The sequence below is a fragment of the Harpia harpyja genome, chromosome 15 (genome assembly GCF_026419915.1).
Source record: "Harpia harpyja isolate bHarHar1 chromosome 15, bHarHar1 primary haplotype, whole genome shotgun sequence".
Classification (NCBI taxonomy): Eukaryota; Metazoa; Chordata; class Aves; order Accipitriformes; family Accipitridae; genus Harpia; species Harpia harpyja.
The window spans coordinates 17,518,715-17,535,447 of NC_068954.1; the positions used below are offsets into that span (position 1 = coordinate 17,518,715).

The window sequence follows — 16,733 nt, forward strand, 5'->3', positions numbered from 1 at the left end:
GAGGGTTCTTTTACTTCCCTAAACTTTAAATTGATAGGTAGTTTTTTCACACTGTGTACTTGGTTTCTATAAGCATATAGAGGACAACCTTTTCTTGAAGGGCAGCAGTAGTATAAAATGGCTGGGCGTGTTAGAAATCCTTTGGGACTGAGTAGCTGTTGCTTTTTGGCTTGCATAGACCTCAATTTTTTTTTAATCTTTGTGCTCTAAGTGAAGCTGAGCATGATCAATCAAGCAAAAGAAAATTGACAGAGTAAAGTCATGTTTTCTGGGCTCTGTATTTGTTTGGTAATCTCTGAAAGCTGTAGCACCTATATAGATATTTCTTCAAGGCACATTACTCTGCCTGTCATGCTGCCAAGCAACTTGACTGCTAGCAAATGAGCTCTGAGTCATGGTATCATTGCTGCATGGTTTATTACCTCAACAAACTATTGATGTCAAATAAATCAGGCTCCCTACAAAATGAAGTGGCATAATAAATTGTACCTAGGAGAGTTCAGTGAAAGCTGTGTTCTTCTTCAGCTCCTGGCAAAGACTGCCGCTAATAAGAGTTGATTAAAAATTCTGGCTGCATGGCATTGTCTGAATTGAACCAGTGGTGTTTGTGATAGAGAGATTAGATGCAAGGATTCTGTGTATTATAGTCAACTTTCTTCTCTAAGTGCATGTTTCTGCATAGTTTGTTTTTTTTTTTATTTATTCTTTGGTGAAATATCTTGTATTTGAGACAAATTTCACTTGAGTAATTATGACAAGCTCAGCAAACAATCATTTCATTGTCCTTAATGGAACTGTTGGCTGTAAATTATGCAAGATGCAAGTCAGTTTTGCCTGCAGAACTGCAAGTGGTGGTGTACAAAGTGCCTGGCTTGGAGCTAAAAGTTGTTTGAAGAAGTAAAAGATGAAGACCCTTTTTGTTATAGATGCACAACAAAACACAAAAAATCTATTTGTGTTTTGTTTCCTTTAAGGGAAGGTGGATGTAAATAAAAAGCATTGATATTTTAAAAATACAAATTTCTTCATTTTAAAATCCAGTATCTCAGTTAAACGTGTGGATAAGTTTCATATAGCTTTTAAAGCTGATGGGTTTTGCAGGTCAAATGCCTTTACTGGAAGTCAAAGATGAGATCGCAGAATCATAGAATAGCTGAGGAGGGAAGCATTTCTGAGTCCAACCTCCCCTGTTCAAAGCAGGAACAACTAGAGCAGGTTGCTCTGTGAAACCCAAGTCTTCCTTAATACGAACATGATCCTGGATAGCTCCAGTTGTCATAAGCATGCTAGCCATTTCCTTTTGGTGTCTTGCTTCAATGTCTGTTATAGCTTAAAATTTATTTGAGGTGACTTCATGCAGCTTAGTTTTCTGATCTGATCTGGACTTGCTACAAAAGGTTTTTTATTTTTTAATTCCCCCCCGCCCAGTAATCTCACAGTATTGTCAAATTTCAAGGAAATTGCACAGATTTAGCATTGTTAACTTAAATCTATTAGGCTCATTTCAATTTAAAGTGAAATAAAACAATTGCAATTGAGACAAATATTTTGGTAGGAGGAGACCACGTTAGCCAACAAGTAGTAGTAGTCTGTCTTCCTATCCCTCTTTTTTTATAAGAGAGAGTATCAATAATGAAAAGGGGGGGTAGGGGTGAAACACACAAAACAAAGACTGTGCCAAGAGAAAGTATGTAACTCCTCTGTCTTGAAGTCACTAGAAACAGGTGGAATCCAGGCTGAGTAAGAAGGAAATATCAGAGGAAGTATTTGATGCTTCAAGTTTGGTTTTACTTTCAATTCACTTTTCAATTGTGTTGGAAGACAAATGTCTTTTCAGTATTAAAACAAGAAAACCATTCTTTTTTTCTATGCCATGAGAAGATATGTAAAGGGTTTACTTACGCTCTCTTCAGTATGGATGAATTGCCTGGAAGTTTTAAAGAGGGCTATGTGCAAGAAGTCCTGTTTCCTTGTATGTCAGTTGGCATAGTTTTTAGCTGGGAAGCTTACTGTTTTATGACAGGAAATTTCAAACTTTGCTGATAAAAAGTGGCACCTGATTATGTTCGAAGAGAAGTGGGTAAATAAAGATATTGTAAATGAGACTGATTCCCATCTTAAATCTGACTTAAGTGATAGTGGAGCTTTTGGTGTGCTATTTTCTGGGAAATTTTGGCTATATGTTACTGAAGCAGGTTTGCTGTGTGTCTACATCCGGTAGGAAGACGCAGGTACCTTGGACAATGTAGTGTGGTGTTAATCTTTAAAACTGGATGAAATAGAAAATACTTAGTATAGCCAAGTGCTAAGCACTTTGCACAGTCATTACAGTCCTGTTGTGCCTGTGATTAGTAAAGTCAGTAGGCTTGCAAAAGGAGGCTCTGAGTATTTCAGTATATGATTCATTAAAGACTGAATAGTCTGTTTTATGAATAGATCATATCACATGGAAATGCACAATGCATACAAGTAATGCATAATTTCAAACAACAGTCATGTAACTGGCTTTCTATTTCTTGGTATTCTGCCCTTTCTAGGTGTGTCTGTGATGTTTTAAATCCCATATCCTGGAAACTCCTTAGTAAGTCTCAGGCTTTTTGGTTCATCAGGTGTCAGTCTTCTTTTTCCCTCCACCATGGTATCCATTTGTGACACCACATTAATGTATGCTGCGGCATCATCCATTTGTCTAATCACTGTCTTCTGGCTTTGATATCGAGTGCTAATTTTTTGTGATTGGTGTTATTGCTTCTGTAGAAAGCTTTTCATGTTCAAAGCAGCTCACAATCTATTGAATGTTTTAAGGACATCTTGTGAGGTACGAATGAGGTGGTATGTGTGTAGTGAGAACTAGTAAATTTCTGCCATTTCCCTATGTAAGGTATACAGGTGCCAGCTGAAACTTGGTAGATGTATTTTCATAAATGAAAAGAAAAACCTGTAGAGCCTTTTTTTTTTTTTTTTTTTTCTTTCTTTCTCCTACAAGATGGAGGCAGGTCGCATTGATCAGCAGTATTCACATTTTGTCTCCAAGTCCAGGCTTCTCTGGCTTTCTTTCTCTGTGTGACCCTGGTGCTCTGGAAAGCTGACCAGTAAATGCCATAGGCACATTCTTCTGCAGACAGAGGACATTCGTGTAAAACCATGGTCTTCAGGGCATTGGTTTTCAGTTGTCTTGACTACAGTAGTTTCACTGGAAGGTTTGCTTCAGAAATTCATGTAAGCAGCATGATCGCAATTTCTTAAGAATTGTCCCCACAGTAACTTCTTACCACTTTATATGGTAACAAAGTTAGAATTGGTCTATGTGAAGATGATGTGGTATGTATATTACTGGGCCTGAGGGAGCTTTCTGGAAGAACGGGCCTTGCTACCAAGCTGCTACCAGAGCTGTAGTCAGAAGCCAGTGGCTTCTTCATCATTCCTAGCTGCTGGAGAGCACAATCACACATTTTGCTGTGTTTTATAGAAATGTCTGAAGTAACAACATCCGTATCCAGGCAGGATATCTCCAAACTGAAATAGCTAAGGCTTTCTAAACCTTTCAAAAGGGTGTGAAAGCAAAATTGGTTCATAGGTGGCTTCTGAAAAGTGGGTTGCAATAAAGCTTTATTCTGATGTTGGTTTGATATGTGGCTTTGGAAGCTGCTTAGTTTCTCTGGCATTTTTCCACACTTCATGTGTGAGCAATTAGTGTATGTGACACAATCTGTATAAACAGTAGAAGGGTCTAAATAAAGGAGCCTAAGGCACCTAGAAACAGATTGAGTTTAGTTTGTTGTGCCAGCTATGCTTTCCTAGTCATATAACTATTCAGTGCATTTTTCAAAGATCTTGCAAAGGTATTCCCTTTGCAGTGTAGAAGTGCCTCAAGACCATGAAATGATTTCTGCTCCTCAATGCTACCCTCTTATGAATGAAGGCTGAGATATAAAGTACAACATCAATCATCTAAAACACACACAAAAATCAGAACTTCTGAGGGGCTGGAAGGAATGGAGTGGCTAGGGACTTTGGGCTTGTCTAGTTTGGAGAAGAGGAGGCTGAGCGGTGACCTCATTGCTCTCTACAGGTTCCTGAGGAGGGGAAGTGGAGAGGGAGGTGCTGAGCTCTTCTCCCTGGGATCCAGTGGTAGGACACATGGGAATGGTTCAAAGCTGTGCCAGGGGAGGTTTGGACTGGACATTAGGAAGCATTTCTTTACCAAGAGGGTGGTCAAACACTGGAACAGGCTTCCTAGAGAGGTGGTCAATGCCCCAAGCCTGTCAGCATTTAGAAGGCATTTGGACAATGGCCTTAATAACATGCTTTAACTTTTGGTCAGCCCTGAATTGGTCAGGCAGTTGGACTAGATGATGGTTGTAGGTCCCTTCCAACTGAAAGATTGTATTCTATTCTAGAAGAGAATTCTAGATGCAGTCACTGTCCAGTTCTTAAGGTAGAAGAGATCCTTTTTCTGGAAGTAGTAAACCCCACATATTTTAGCAATTAATAATAATGCATTGGGTTGTGAGGCAAGTGATGCTTTCTAAAATTGGTAGAATGGTGTCAACCCTTGCTGGACAGACCAGGGGGGTTGTGGTGAGTTCAGAATTCCTTCTGGCTAAATTAAAGAGAAATGACACCAAACGATCAGTTAAACATTTTATTTATGGCAGAAGCAACCTAAACTTCAAAGGAGTAATAGTAGGTGGCGTGGTTCCTATTGAAATGTCGACAAAGGTAAGGAACGCGATATCACCACCCTTGGATCCTGTGATGAAGTTAACGGTCGATGATGCTGACGGTCATGGTAATCCTCCGGTGATGAGTGTGCACAGGGCTCCTCATGTCTGTGTCTTTTATAGCCCAGTCTCTGCCTTTTCTCATGTCAGTCACGCCGCCCTTGGTTTTCTGCGCACTGCCCCTAAGGACTTCTATAGCTCTCGATTTTCTGTGCAGGTGCCATCATGGGGAGTGGTCGTGAGACCCTTCCCCAAATAAGCTCTGGGTGACCCCTGGCCAGATACAGTGAGTTGTTCCGCCCAGTTCATCAGGATAGAATCATTTAGGTTGGAAAAGACCTTCAAGATCATCGAGTCCAACCATCAACCATGCCCACTAAACCATGTCCTGAAGTACCCTGTCCACTCACTTTTTGAATACCTCCAGGGATGGTGACTCAACCACTTCCCTGGGCAGCCCATTCCAATGTTTGACAGCCCTCTCAGTAAAAAAATTTTTCCTAATATCTAACCTAAATCTCCCTTGCCTCAACTTGAGGCCATTTCCTCTTGTCCTATCTCCAGCCTCCTGACAGAAGAGACCAGCATCCACCTCACTACAACCCCCTTTCAGGTAGTTGTAGAGAGCAATAAGGTCTCCCCTCAGCCTCCTTTTCTCCAGGCTAAACAGCCCCAGCTCCCTCAGCCACTCCTCATCAGACTTGTGCTCCAGGCCCCTCACCAACTTGGTTGCCCTCCTCTGGACACAGTCCAGCAGCTCAATGTCTTTCCTGTAGTGAGGGGCCCAAAACTGAACACAGCACTCGAGGTGCGGCCTCACCAGTGCCCAGTACAGGGGGATGATCACCTCCCTGTTCCTGCTGGCCACACTATTTCTGATACAGGCCAGGATGCCGTTGGCCTTCTTGGCCACCTGGGCACACTGCTGGCTCATATTCAGCCGGCTGTCAACCAGCACCCCCAGGTCTTTCTCTGCTGGGCAGCTTTCCAGCCACTCTTCCCCAAGCCTGTAGCGCTGCATGGGGTTGCCGTGACCGAAGTGCAGGACCCGGCACTTGGCCTTGTTGAACTTCATACGATTGGCCTCAGCCCATCGATCCAGCCTGTCCAGATCTCTCTGTAGATCCTCCCTACCCTCCAGCAGATCAACCCTGCCTCCCAACTTGGTGTCGTCTGCAAACTTGCTGAGGGTGCACTCAATCCCCTCATCCAAATCATCAATAAAGATATTAAACAGAACAGGGCCCAACACCGAGCCCTGGGGAACACCACTCGTGACCCGCCGCCAACTGGATTTCACCCCATTCACCACAAAACACATGCCTCCAGCATCCCACATGGTGTTGCTATGCAGAACTTACCTTGTTGCAGTGCCTTGCAAGCAAGTTCCATTCCTTCCCTCAACTGCAAAAGCCAGGCCCTAGTCTCTGTCCATCACGATGGGTGTTGGAGGTGTTAACTCTGTCCAGCCTCTCACAAATGGGTGTCCTGGTTTCAGCTGGGATAGAGTTAATTTTCTAGTAGCTAGAATAATGTTACGTTTTGCATTTAGTATAAGAAGAATGTTGATAACACACTGATGTTTTCCATTGTTGCTCAGTAATGTTTAGACTAAGTCAAGGATTTTTCAGCTTCTCATGCCCAGCCAGCAAGAAGGCTGGAGGGGCACAAGAAGTTGGGAGGGGACACAGCCAGGGCAGCTGACCCAAACTGGCCAAAGGGGTATTCCATACCATGTGACATCATGCCCAGTATGTAAACTGGGGGGAGTTGGCCTGGGGAGGGCGGTCACTGCTTGGGAACTAACTGGGCATCGGTCGGCGAGTGGTGAGCAACTGCATTGTGTGTTACTTGTTTTGTATATTCTAATCGTTATTATTATTATTGTTGTTGTTGTTGTCATTTTAGTATTGTTGTTGTTATCATTATTAGTTTCTTCCTTTCTGTTCTATTAAACTGTTCTTATCTCAACCCACGAGTTTTTTTTCCCCGATTCTCTCCCCCATCCCACTGGTGCGGGGGGAGTGAGTGAGCAGCTGTGTGGTACTTAGTTGCTGGCTGGGGTTAAACCAAGACAATGGGCAATGGTAGAAGTAATGCTAGTGTTGGCTAATACATCCATTCCTCACAAGCATCACCTTGTATTTATGAGCAGAATCAATGAAGAAGTAAAATCATTCTTATTCTTTTGAATCTTCTGCTATATAGGTGTTAACTAGATGTAGGAACACTTGTTATTCAAGATATTTCTTGGAAACCTATTCTTCAGATCAGCACTGGTAGCCAGTTGTTTAAAATATCTTTTATCAGAACGGTAATGACCTGCTGTGTACTTGTGTTCATTGTGAAATGAAGCCATTATCTGATTATCCATAGTGTATTTCTCTGGTGTTGCATAATCACATATTTGATTTTGTTTCCTCATTTTCTCATAGTAAGAGTGAAAACATGTGAGCAATCAGCAGATAGTTTCTGTGTCTTAATTGTTGTTTTTCTCCTTGACCATCTGCAAACACACAGGAACATTGTGGCAGACTCTGGTTTGTTCTGGATACACTGCCTCAGTTTCCATGTCGCAGGACATTTAACAGTGATGACATATGTTTGAAATGGCATTTGATCAAGTCACTGAGCAGATACGTGACCAACCTGTATAGGTCACTTTCCTTTGCTCTCCTTGGCAGTGAGAATTCTTGCAGCGTTCCTGTTCCTCTGTGCAGGTGTGCTTAAGAATTGCAGTAGGTAGTGATTAACAGGTAACTCTTGCAACTTGTGGTCCATTTGGTAGTTGAGTGAAGATGGGATGGGAAAGAGGAGACCAAACAACCTAAGCAGCATAATTAGTACTTGAATTATGGACTTTGTGTATTTATTGTTGTCCTGACCTGTTGGTCTCTTATCTTTGAGTAATCAGGCTTTGTCATTGGGTAACTTCAGCAGACAATCCTTGAACTATCAGTGTGGTCAGTTAAGGATTCTCTGTCAAAGGGAATCTTTTGCAAATGGAAATATTGTTTAGTTTTGCCTGAGAGGTTCAGAGTCCCGCATCTCTTAGAGGGAGCCTGAAAGATTCCAGAATGGGACTCGTGCCAGATGAATGCTGGCTGCTGGGTGCTTTAGATGCCAAGGATCTGAGGAGGCAGAGGAAGAAAATGGATGGTAACCTCAACATAAGCCATACAGTTCTCATTAAAGGCTCAACAGTGAACCTTCCCCTGCAGCAACTGGTTGCTTTGTGTGTTCTGCCAGCATCTTATTTTCTAATGGCAAAATTTTGAGCTTGGGGTTCCAGGATTGACTCATGCAGGAGCAAGTCCTAGTTTTCTGATGCTTACCTGAAATAATCTTTTTTATTAATTGTAATAGGCTGAAAGTCTTTGCAGGATCAAAGAATGCTTGAGGGTGGAAGGAACCTCTGAATGTCAGGCCCCTGACCAAGCAGGGCTACCTAGGGCCACTTGTCCAGGACCATGTCCAGATGGCTTTTGAATATCGTCTAAGGAGGGAGACTCCACAATGTCCCTGGGGGACCTGTGCAAGTGCTCAGTCACCCTCACAGTAAAAAAGTGTTTCCTGCTGTTCAGACATCACCTTCTGTGTTTCAGTTTGTGCCCATTGCCTCTGGTCCTGTCACTGGGCACCACTGCAAAGAGCCTGGCTCTGTTCTCTTTGCACCTTCCCTTCAGGTATTTACATACATTGATGAGATCCCCCTGAGCCTTCTCTTCTCCAGGCTGAACAGTCTCAGCCCTCTCAGCCTTTCCTCCTAAGAGGGATGCTCCAGTCCCTTGTCTTAGTGACCCTTGGTTGGACTTACTCCAGTATGTCCATGTCTCCCTTGTGCTGAGGAGCCCAGAACTGGATGCAGTACTCCAGGTGTGGCCTCACCAGTGCTGAGTAGAGGGGACTGGTCACCTCCCTTGACTTGCTGGCAATACTTTGCCTAATGCAGTGCAGGGTACCTTTAGCTAGCTTTATGGTAAGGGCACACTGCTGGCTCATGACTGGAGTGGGCTGTTATTGAAGTAGAAGGAACTTTTCTTTTGGAAAACAAACATCTGAGTGTTTTCCCTTAAGAAAACCTATTAAGATATTTAGGTCTACCAGCTTCAAAACAGTCCCAACTTGCTTTTGTACAAATTTTTCTAGTCACAATATTTATTTGCCTATTTGCTGTATCTGAGGCCATGCTGGTTTATCTTATTGCGTGTTTGATTTTCCTTTTTAACTTTTTAATTCTAAAGCGATACCTTAAGACACTTGCATATTTCCAAAGATCAGGTCCTCATTTTGGTATTAATGGGGTTAACTGTTCCTTTACAGTTCAATTCCTCTCTGGTCCCCTTTCTTTCTTAAAAATGGAAGTACTTGATGAGCTTTATGAGCTTTGCATGGTTGGTTGGTTTCTTTTTTTTTTTTTTTCCTTCCCTTCAGTTTCTTAGTGAAAGGATGCTAATGCTATGCTTGTGCATTGGCCAACTGGTTTGATCAACATGGGCATTAATTTGGCTTTCTTCAAGATAATTTCCTTTGCATGTCATGAAAATTGGATGCTGGGTGGAGAAGAGAGTACTGACTGTCCTAAGTCTGTAACGCTTTCAAAACCTTCACCCATCTCTTGCAGATTTGTTTTGTCCTGCAGGCTGAACTTAGCCATCCTCTCGTACACACGTGTTCCCCTTCACTAGCTGGACCTTACATTTCCATTCCAAGAACCTGTTAATGACTGCATTCCTGTGAACCTGTGCAGCTCCTTGCTGTTCTCCTTCCACCTATTGCCTGCCTCTCCTGTATTTCTGTAGAACACTGTGTGGTGCCTTGACCTTTTGTCCATTGAACTCCCATGCCTTTCCGTGCTCTCCAGTTCATGAATGGCATGTTCATCTTTCTTGAATTTGAACTGGTGATATTTATCTGTTATGTACCGTAGCGCTCTCATGTTTTCCTGTATCCATGTCTGTTATAAACATTTTCTGCAGGTCAACCTCTGATCTAAGTTTGGGCAGAGGAAGGCCCTCTTGGCTTCAGGCAGGAAACAAGTTGTTGCATGTCTTTTCCAGGCTTTTGTGGTAGTAAGTGTTGAATGGTATTAGTTAGAGCGCCAACTACTTCCAAATGATTTTAATGCTCATGATGTTCTTTTTGAAGGGATCAACTGCTCTCCCAAATACATTATGCTAGCAGAGCATGTACCAGCATCTCATTTCCTTTAGGGTTCTTTATAAAAGATCACTTTGTGATAATCTTCCTTGCTTGGGTGTCTTAGCTGTAGAAAAAACCCAGGCAAGCAAACAAACCCCAAACCCTCCCAAAACAAACAACAACAACAAAAACAAACCCCCACAAATCCTTGGGTGTTTGCTGTCATTTTATAGTCCAACATAGTTCAACATAGCAAAAGTTAAGAAGGGGGAAGTACAACATGAAAGGCGAGTTGGGAGAAGGGCCTCTGGCTTAATTACTTTATGTATGGACTTCGGTAGCTGTTACTTTTTTCTACAAATATAGTCTGTGGGTGTTTTAAAAAAATAATTTTTGCATCATGCTTTCCAGCTAAACCTTGGGGAGAGGGTGACTTAATTTCTAAAAGGAGACTAGCAGCTTTACCCTTTAAATGTCATAGGCTATTCTGGAGATTATTTGGCTGCAGTAATGAAAGATATTATATCATTCATGAAACTTCAGATCTCCCTGCTACTTGAACTAGATAAATACAATGAAATGTGATTTCCAGAGGTTGCATAAATAGAGCTCCAAATCCATGGGAAATGTCTCTAGATAGTAAGAGAGCATTTCTGGACTTCCTTGGTGACCTAGAAATTATTTCAGACATCTGGCTGTCCTAGTCCCAGGTATTCCACTGGGACACAAAGCTGTCTAAAATGCAGGGTGCAGAAAATCTACCAACCAACTACTAGTGTGGAGGTCACCATTTAAATGAAGCAAGTATAAACCTTCCTTTCAGATGAGCATAGACTTTTAGAAAGAGATTGATTCTTGATGATTTGTCACTATTAAAATGTTAATTGGAAATTGAAGACTTTTTCTGAGCTGAAGAATATTACAAGTACTTTTTTTTTTTTCCTTAAAAGCAAAGAAAGCTTCTGTATTTAACTGCTTTACTTTGGTTTTGATTTTTATACCCTTTGGCAGACTAGGTAGACATTGAAGAGACCAGCAGGAATAAGCAGGAGTAGACCAGAAACAATATTCCATTTCTTCCTACACTGTCTTCTCCCAGTTGCTGAAAAGGAGAAAACAGTAAGACTTATGTCAACAGATTAACACTCCTGGAAGTGCCTTTTTGAAGGAAGAAGCCTTTGTCTTTCTTCATGCTTCTCTGCCTGCTTCTTTCTTACTGTACTGATCAGGGCATGTCTTGTGAGAATCAATGTGCGGGTGCAGTTCTGCTGCGGAGTCCAAGATCGCTGCTCAAGGAGGAGGAGCAAAGCTTTTGATGGAATGTAACTTTCAGGTTTTTAATCCACAACTTCTTTACATCTGTTCCTGAAGTAAATATGCATATTTGGGTTCTTTTATGAAAGTTTTAGAAAAAACTTGTCTCACAGAGGACTGCTGTCAATGTTGCTTTGGCCACAAACTTTATATCCTCATTTAGGACAGTGCTGACTCAAATGCCATAGTTCTATTATTCAACTCGCATCTTGCTCCGCTTTTTACGGAAACTAAGGAATCCAGTATTTTAAGCATCGTATTTGTTTTTCTGAATTTCTTCAGAGATTGTCCTCTTTCTTGCAGTCCCTGCTTTCCTAAAGGTATTAATAAGAAATGTTCTGTCTGGCTTTTCCAGGAGAAAAGCGTGTACAGTACATGAGAGATACATGTAGAAAGAAAAAAAAACATGTGTGAGAACTTCAGCTCAGTTAAATTTTCTACATTGCTTGCATTTTATTTTTGCATTTCATGATGTGTTCTATGGCTTATTGAAAAGAAATTTGATATACAAAGTATTTGAACAATCTGTAAATTGGAAGATAGAAAAAAGATTGTGGGTTACCTCCCTCTTACCAAACAAATGTTTCTGAAATTACTGGTGCTAAAGCCTCATTCCCACTCAAAAATATTTGTCTGCGTCAATCAGGAGTTAAGAGGTGTAGACTGCCTGCCCTCACAGCATAGCTGAACTCCTTAATCAGACAATGTTTAGTGTATGGAATATGTGTTCAAAACCAGCTATGTGACGATATAATGCAAAATATGAAATCTTTGCAGCAAATGTAACCTTGATTTGGAAACATTTAAAAGAAATCTGAGTAGTACTAAAATGTTACAACACAGAAACAGCTCCTGTGGGTGTGTCTCATTCCTATTCTTGAGTTTGTCTTGCCAGATCATCAGTGTCTTGCCTGGGTCCCACAGCTGTTTTTCCTCTCTGTTGCATCTGAGCTCTTAACAGACTCTAAATTATAAATCTTTAAATATAGATATCTTTTCATTTACATACTGGAGAATTTTTTAGGTAGATTGCTTTTCTCTCATTTCTAAAACTGTTTATTTGGGAAACAAAACCCAATAATAGAATTCTGAAAAAGGAGGCTGGAAGGTATTTGAGAGTTTATCTGGACCTTTAATCAAAGCCAGTTTGAGATCTTTTAAAAGCAATAATAATTAAAAAAAAAAAAAAATCACAAAGAGTTTCCAGTCTTGTTAGGCCGTCTGTATAGGTGCTTAACTATGCTTGCAGTTAGTTTCTCCTAGAAATTAGCCTAAGTTTAGCCCAAATATTCTGTAGTTTGAGCCCCTTCATCTGTGTAGGGAAGTGTATTCCCTTGCTGTTTGCAGCAGTCTTCTATTTATATTGTCTCCTTTCAGTCAAGTAAAGCCTGTACAAGTCTATTTAAATCTCTCCTCAGGTTGTGTTTTCAAGGCCTCTTTCCATTTTTGTGTAGCTGCTTTTGGACTTCTTTCAGTTGTTCTATGTCACTTGGAGATGTGCTTTTCAAAACAGGTTGAGGTATTTGTAACGCTAAGCAGGGTAAAAGCTTATTCTGTCTTTTTTGCAATGCTGTGACTTTCCGCAGATCCTTTTCTGCTCTAATGCTACCTAATAGTTGGTTTCCATTACAGATTTGTATGGTTGATTATTTACAGCCAAAATTGTGCTTTGCACGCAATTTAGTTCAATTCCATCTGATGCTTTTAAGCCTTTCTTAATTTCTTTTTTTTTAAGGTAACTTGATTTTCTGATTGACTAAGTGTTTGCAGTTTTTATAATTCAATGTCCACCTGCAGATTTAATTAGTGTATTTACTGTTACCAAAATACTTAATAAATGTTTCCTGTTGTTTTGACACGTTTGAGTTAGTAGAACTGTATCTGATACATCCTTATGATTTGATGATGTTTCATCAATACCTTTTTTTTTTTGTACAATTTGGATATTGGCAGGTAGTCACCAGCAACTCCAACATTAGGATTAAGACAGAGTAACTGGCTGTATGCATACCTGTACCTCACACTGGCTGTGCTAATAGGGTAGGTTTGATCATGGCAGTCACTAGGCTTTGGGTGTGCATGGTGTGGCTCATATGGCAGACCATGTCTGTTAGTTGCAGTCATCTAGCCAAGTCATTAGAAATAGGCTATTTTGATAGTACTTGTTCTGGACAAGCTTTTGACTCAGTTGTGTTGCACTGTTTACCTTCTAGAGATTTATAAATATACACTGGGTAAAAAAAAAAAGCAAACCAGCAAAACCCTTTATAGTATTTGATATCAAGTTTATAGGTCTATGATTTTCTGAGTTCCCCTTTCTACTTTTAAAGAAAAAGTTCTGAAGAACCGTAGCCCTTTTCCAGTTTCGAGGAAATCTTAACCATGCTAAATTTTTCTCAGTGGTTAATCATAGAATGGTTTTGGTTGGAAGGGACCTTAAAGATCATCTAGTTCCAAGCCCCCTGACATGAGCAGGGACACCTTCCACTAGACCAGGTTGCTCAAAGCCCCATCCAACCTGGCCTTGAACACTTCCAGGGATGGGGCATCCACAACCTCTCTGGGCAACATGTTCCAGTGCCTCACCACCCTCACAGTAAAGAATTTCTTCCTTTAATCTAAATCTACCCTCTTTCAGTTTAAAACTGTTACCCCATGTCCGGTCACTACATGCCCTTGTAAAAAGTCCCTCTCCATCATTTCCTTTAGGCCCCCTTTAGGTACTGGAAAGCTGCTGTAAGGTTTTCCTGGAGCCTTCTCTTCTCCAGGCTGAAGAACCCCAACTCTCTCAGCCTGTCTTCCTAGGAGAGGTGCTCCAGCCCCCTGATCATCTTCATGGCCCTCTGGACTCGCTTCAACAGGTTCATGTCCTTATATATTATAATATTATATATTACTAAATAATATATATTATTATAATATTATATGTTATATTATTTTAATATATTATTACAGTATTATATAATTAAATCATTACCAAATATGACTCATTAAGCTGCATTTAACATAATCTCTTTTACATTTTACTTGTATTTTGATTTGTCAACTCCTTTCTCTCCACACTGTCTCTGAAACCTATCTTTGAATTTGTTTTCTGAAGTTGGCAATAATGCCTTTATGACTTACAGGCTATTTGATTTGCATGTTTTTGAATGTATTGTAACTGTTAGAAGAGATGGATTGAAAGCAGCTTCTCGTGAGTTGCTCTTAAGCATTAAGTATTTGTTAGAGGCAAAGGACTGCTGTCTATTAAGTATCATCTACTAATAGGAAGCTAGTAGAAATAGACTTTTTCTGGGTAAAAGTTTAGCAACCCCACAAGTCAGAATTAGGTGTATTAATGATCTGAAAAAGACATTAAAAACCACAGAATGCTTGAGGTTGAGGTTGAGGAGGTCACCTGGTCCAACCCCCATGCTCAAGCAGGGCCACCCAGAGCCATTTGTCCAGGTCCATGTACAGATGGCTTTTGAGTATCCTGAAGGAGGGAGACTCTACAACCTGCCTAGGCAACCTGTGCCAGTGCTCAGTCACCCTCACAGTAACAAAGTGTATACTGATGTTCAGAAGGTACCTCCTGTGTTTCAGTTTGTGCCCTTTGCCTCTGGTCCTGTTACTGGGCTCCACTGTGAAGAGCCTGGCTTCGTTCTCTTTGCAGCCTCCCTTCAGGTATTTATGTACACTGATGAGATTCTCCCAAGCCTGTTCTGCAGGCTGAACAATCCCAGCCCTCCCAGCCTATTCTCATAGGAGAGATGTTCCTGTCCCTTCATTATCCTTGTGGCCCTTCATTGGACTTACTCCAGTATGTCCATGTCTCCCTTACACTGAGGAGCCCAGAACTGGATGCATTATTCCACGTGTGGCCTCACCAGTGCTGAGTAGAGAAGGATCACCTCCCTTGACCTGCTGGCAATACTTTGCGTAATTCAACAAACAATTGCAGGTAATAGTGTTTTCTTCAGACAAAGGAAGACTTTGAGGAACTTCAGAACTATTAGAAGACAATAAATGGACAAAAAATGACAGGCTTAGTTCAACACTGAAAAAGTAAACAAAACTTGAGTTGAGGCTGTTCAACTGTGCATACAACATAGTTGGCTTGAAATTAGGAATAGGATCTGTATATCACAGAGGACCTCCAAGAGAAGCTTCATAAAGCAAGCTCTGTGAAGTGGAGAGTAATAGGGAAGACAGTGTTCTTAGTTGAATGGGGTATGTGGTATCATACAGAGCCCAGTGTTGAGGACTTTATTTCACATGGAGTACTGCACAATTACTGAGGATTTGGAGAAGGTTAGTAAAAAAAACCAAGAGGCGTGGAAAACTCAGATGAGAAATTGAAGACATTTGAGTTGGTTATCTTGAAAAGAAAGTTAATTAGAAGGGACCTAAGATCAGAACCTGCCTAAAGCTGTTTGCATAGGAGAAATTGCACTTCTGTTGTAGGACAGTGAGGAGGAGACTGGGAAGGCATCTGGGATTGAAAGCTGGATTTGATATTCCTATTGCTACTGAGAAAATACAAGAAGCAGGAGTTATGACTGTCATGTCCAATAGGGATACCCATTTCTAAAAATAAGTTGGTGGTTTTTTTTCTGGCAATCTGTTGCCCTAAGCAAGTACCTACTTTTAATGATATACCTAGTTTGGGCTATGAATAGAGTTATATATAAATAAGATAGGAAAGTCAGCTTGTTAACTTTTCTTTCATGAAGAATGTAAACCCAAATTGCTTTTAAAATTCCACTTCCAAAAGGTGCAAGGGTTTGCTTCTAACTCAGTTCATAGTGGAGATCTAGATTTTAATTTTCTAGGATGTTCCTGGGGCTAAGACCCTAGGAAAATGCCAAGAGCAGCTTCAATATCCTTACTAGAGAGAAAGGATTCTGGAAGGCTTATAAATGCATCAAAATCTAAAATGGTTTCCAGCTATAAGGAATTAAGGTAAAGCCTTCATGAGGTAAACTTTTAAAGGGATATTTTTAAGTTCATCTTACCTAGTTTCTGATATAGCACAGACATAGTATTTCCCACGGTTAAACCAATAACTTGTTTAATTAAATGTATTTCAAAATCAAGATTGGATGCTTTTCCTGAAATTCTGAGAGTCAGAAAATGTTTTCCAGAAAATGTTGATTCCCATAATCACTTTTATTGATTCTAGTCTGAATTTTTTTTAAGCTATATTCCTGGCACTATTTCTTGTTAGGCCCACCTGTTTTTTGCCTTTTTAATAGGTCTCCTAACAGACCTCCCATTCTTTCACTATGAAAGTAATGTTTGTCTTCTAACCAGGTATTTTCTAGTCTGAGCTACTGTACCATGTGGTTCTCACAACTGCTTCTGATTTATCTGCTCCTGACAAGGATACTGAGTTAAGTGAGCCATTGGTTCGATCCTTTATGTAAAAAAAAAAAATAAAAAATTGCCTAAGTACCACCAAAATAAATTGCAGTGAACAAAATGCATCGTGACTAGTTTCTTCCTTTTAAGACAAGGATAGGTGGATATCTTGTATGGAGGGGAAATTGCTTCTTCCTGTGAATGCTT

At 40.7% G+C, this 16,733-nt stretch overlaps 1 protein-coding gene across 2 annotated transcripts in view; it reads left to right on the top strand.

Annotated features, from left to right (window-relative positions):
- The window catches only part of MBOAT2 (membrane bound O-acyltransferase domain containing 2), a 103,995-nt gene that overhangs the window by 30,347 nt on the left and 56,915 nt on the right, over window positions 1-16,733 (top strand). The window contains exon 1 of one of the 2 annotated variants that reach the window (XM_052809741.1): window positions 15,076-15,126. The exons of the other annotated variant lie outside the window; for it this stretch is intronic. The gene's annotated coding sequence lies outside the window, so the exon portion shown is untranslated. Of the gene's footprint in view, window positions 1-15,075; window positions 15,127-16,733 lie in introns of those variants that run through there. 2 annotated transcript variants of the gene reach the window in all.